At 42.4% G+C, this 3,798-nt stretch overlaps 1 non-coding gene across 1 annotated transcript; it reads left to right on the forward strand.

Annotated features, from left to right (window-relative positions):
* The first annotated feature begins 3,119 nt into the window (after positions 1-3,119).
* On the forward strand, positions 3,120-3,226 carry LOC123740086 (U6 spliceosomal RNA). Its single transcript, XR_006768133.1, has one exon. It is a non-coding gene; the product is annotated as a U6 spliceosomal RNA (small nuclear RNA).
* The last annotated feature ends 572 nt before the right edge of the window (positions 3,227-3,798 follow it).

The raw sequence follows: 3,798 nt of genomic DNA on the forward strand, positions 1-3,798 counted from the left end.
TCTCGCTCTCTTTTTTCTCTCGCTCTCTTTTCTCTCTCTCTTTTTTTTCTCTCTCTCTTTTCTCTCCCTCTCTCTTTTTCCCTCTTTTTTTTTCTCTCTCTCTCTCCCTCTCTCTCTTTTGCTCTTTTCTCTCTCTCTCTCTTTTTTCTCTCTTTCTCTTTTCTCTCTCTTTTTTCTCTCTCTTCCCTCTCTTTTCGCTCTCTTTTTTCTCTCTCTGTTTTCTCTTTTGCTCTTTTCTCTCTCTTTTTTCTCTCTCTGTTTTCTCTCTTTTGCTCTTTTCTCTCTCTCTTTCCCTCTTTTTTCTCTCTCTTTTGTCTCTCCTTTTTTCTCTCTCTCTCTCTTCTCTCTCTTTTTTCCCCTCTCTCTCTCTCTCTCTTTTTTCTCTCTCTTTTCTCTCCTCTCTCTTTTTTCTCTCTCTTCTCTTTTCCCTGTCTCTTTTTTCCCTCTCTCTCTCTCTTTTCTCTCCCTCTCTCTTTTTTCACTCTTTTATCTCTCTCTTTTTTCTCTTTCCCTCTTTTTTCCTCTCTCTCTCTCTCTTTTTTCTCTCGCTCTCTTTTCTCTCTTTCTCTCTCTTTTTTCTCTCTTTTTACTCTCGCACTCTTTTCTCTCTTTTTTCTCTCTCTCTCTTTTTCTCTTTGTCTCTCTCCTTTTTCGCTCTTTTTTCTCTCTCTCTCTTTTTCTCTTTCTCTCTCTCTCCCGCTCTCTTTTTTCTTTCTCTCTCTTTTTACTCTCGCTCTCTTTTCTCTCTTTCTCTCTCTTTTTTCTCTTTTTACTCTCGCTCTCTTTTCTCTCTCTTTTTTCTCTCTCTCTCTTTTTCTCTTTCTCTCTCTCTTTTCTCTCTCTCTCTTTTTCTCTTTCTCTCTCTCTCTCTTCCCTCTTTTTTCTCTCTCTTTTCTCTCTTTCGCTCTCTCTCTCTTTTCCCTCTTTTTTCTCTCTCTTCCCTCTCTCTCTTTTTTTCTCTCTTTTCCCTCTCTCTTTTTACTCTCGCTCTCTTTTTTCTCTCGCTCTCTTTTCTCTCTCTCTCTCTTTTTTTTCTCTCTCTCTTTTCTCTCCCTCTCTCTTTTTCCCTCGTTTTTTTTCTCTCTCTCTCTCCCTCTCTCTCTTTTGCTCTCTTTTCTCTCTCTCTCTCTTTTTTCTCTCTTTCTCTTTTTTCTCTCTCTTTCTCTTTTCCCTCTTTTTTCTCTCTCTTCCCTCTCTCTCTTTTTTCTCTCCCTCTCTCTTTTTTCCTCTTTTTTCTCTCTCTCTCTTTTTTTTCTCTCTCCCTCTCTCTCTTTTTCCCTCTCTCTTTTTTCCCCCTCTCTCTTTTCTCTCTCTCTCTCTTTTTCCCCCTCTCTCTCCTTTTTCTCTCTTTTCTCTCCCTCTCTCCATCTTTTCTCTTTTTTCCTCTCTTTTCCCTCTCTCTTCCCTTCCCTCTCTTTTTTCTCTCCCTCTCTCTTTTTTCCTCTTTTTTCTCTCTCTCTCTTTTTCCCTCTCTTTTTTCCCCCTCTCTCTTTTCTCTCTCTCTCTCTTTCCCCCTCTCTCTCCTTTTTCTCTCTTTTCTCTCCCTCTCTCCATCTTTTCTCCTCTCTTTTCCCTCTCTCTTTTCTTTTTTCCCTCTCTTTTCTCTCTCTCTTTTTCCCCCTCTCTCTCCTTTTTCTCTCTCTTTTCTCTCCCTCTCTCCATCTTTTCTCCTCTCTCCTTTTTCTCTCTCTTTTCCCTCTCTCTTTTTTTTCCCCCTCTCTCTTTTTTCTTTCTCTCTCTCTAATGAATGCAATAGCGCTGTGGCCACCAGATGGAGGTATTGGAACAAAATTAACATCCATCTGGTGGCCACATAGCACTGACACTGTCAGCCAATCCAATGACATCCCCCTTCTCTCGCTCTCTCTCATTTTTCTCTGCAACAACTGTTTGTAGCTTTTTCTCTCTCCCGTTCTCTTTCCTTTTTTTCTCTGTCACTTTCTCTCTCTTTCCCCTCTCCCTTTTTGTCTCTCACTCCCCTTTCACCCTTCTCTCATTTTTCACTGCGACAAGTGTTTGTGGCTTTTTCTCTCCCTCGCTCCCCCCTTTTTATCTTTTTCTCTCCTTTCTTTTTACCTTAATTCCACTTTCTCTCTCCCCTTTTTCCTCTCCCTCCCTTTTCTCTTAACCAATTTTATTTCCCCCTTACCTGCTCCCCCTCTCTCCCCCAAATTTTCTCTCCCTCTGTTCTCCCTTTTCTCTCTCCCTCTCTTCTCCCTTTTCTCTCTCTCTCTCTCTCTCTCCCCCCCCCCACCACCAGTTTTAAAAACTCTTATTGAACCACACTGGCAATGTGTCAAAATGAAAGTTGAAACAGTCACCTTCCGGCCACATATGAATCTCTAGTTCTCTGTCGCTCTGCTGTTTCTCTCGTTCTAGTTCTCTCTCTGTCTCTACTACTCTTCTGTGTCGCTCTATTCTGCTTCTCTCGCTACTAAATGGGGAGCTAGTTATAAGTGTCTTTGGCCGGGCCATGTTGCAGAGAGCGGGGGAAGGGTGGGGAACAAAGACCAGGGGAAGAGCAACTCAAACCAGCAGGGGGAGGAGTCCAAAAGCTTATTACACTACATTTTAGTCTAGAATCATTCCTTAAAATAATCAATTAAATGTCTCTACATCTATCACTAAAGTCAAAATGTCACAAAACAGCAGTTTTTACAGTTGATCACTTTCTTTCTTACCACATAAGGTACAAGATTTTAAAATCCCCATGTTAGGGTATTGTTGTCGTAGGCTTCCTGCTACGTCTGTGTGTGAGGACCTTTTGTGAATGCAGCCCCAGAGCGTGTCGGGTTTCAGTGATTGGGTGGGGTTTTGTGCGAAGGCTTTTGTTACGTCGTTATGTTCTACCCTATCAAGGTCCTAGACGGGACAGTGTACTTGCATATCACCCAGCATACATTGCAACTTTCTGAGGCAGAGGCTAGAACATTACAACACACAAGGTAGCCATTAAACGATACATTATTATCCCTACCAGGTTCATGTCTATACAATATCCTGTGGGAATCTTCTATGGGTGGTTTTTGAGCCTCTGAAGGTCTGTTTGACCCCAACCAGGATCCGAAACGTCAGGGGGGTTGTGCTCTATATATGAGGGCCTCTCCTATGTCTGTATTGTGCTCGCTTCGGCAGCACATATACTAAAATTGGAACGATACAGAGAAGATTAGCATGGCCCCTGCGCAAGGATGACACGCAAATTCGTGAAGCGTTCCTTATTTTGACCCCTTTTACCCCTATATATAATGTTTTGCGGATGGGGCATCCACCTTCCTAGTATTACCTATAAAAACAAAAGGAAAATATATATTTTTTTAAAGACCATTGGAAATTGTACCATAATGGCAGTGACTTCGTGTTAATTTTGTTCCAATTACTCCATCTGGCGGCCACATAGCGCTATTGCATCCATTGGCTTTATCACTGACACTGTCAGCCAATCCAATGACATGGGGGGAAAGAGAAAAAGACAAAAGGGGGAAAAGAGGGGGAGAGAGTGAAAAGGGCGGGATAGAATTCTAATGGGGTGAGGGAAAAGGAAGGGGAAAATAGTGGGCAAAATAAGGGGGAAATAAAGGGGGGGAGGGGAAGGGAAAATAGGGGGGTGGAAAAATATAGAGGAGAGCAAGGGAAATATGGGAGGGGAAAAGTGGCAGGAAATAGGGGTGGGAAGTGAAATATGGGAGGGGTAAATATAGGGGTAGAGGAAAATAGGGAGAAGGGAAATAGGCCAAAGACCTCCAGCATCCCCCTAAAGGCATAAAAACATTTTTTTAAATTGCACGGTGCATGGCT

This window comes from Salmo salar, chromosome 02 (assembly GCF_965601325.2).
Source record: "Salmo salar chromosome 02, fSalSal1, whole genome shotgun sequence".
NCBI classification, from domain to species: Eukaryota; Metazoa; Chordata; class Actinopteri; order Salmoniformes; family Salmonidae; genus Salmo; species Salmo salar.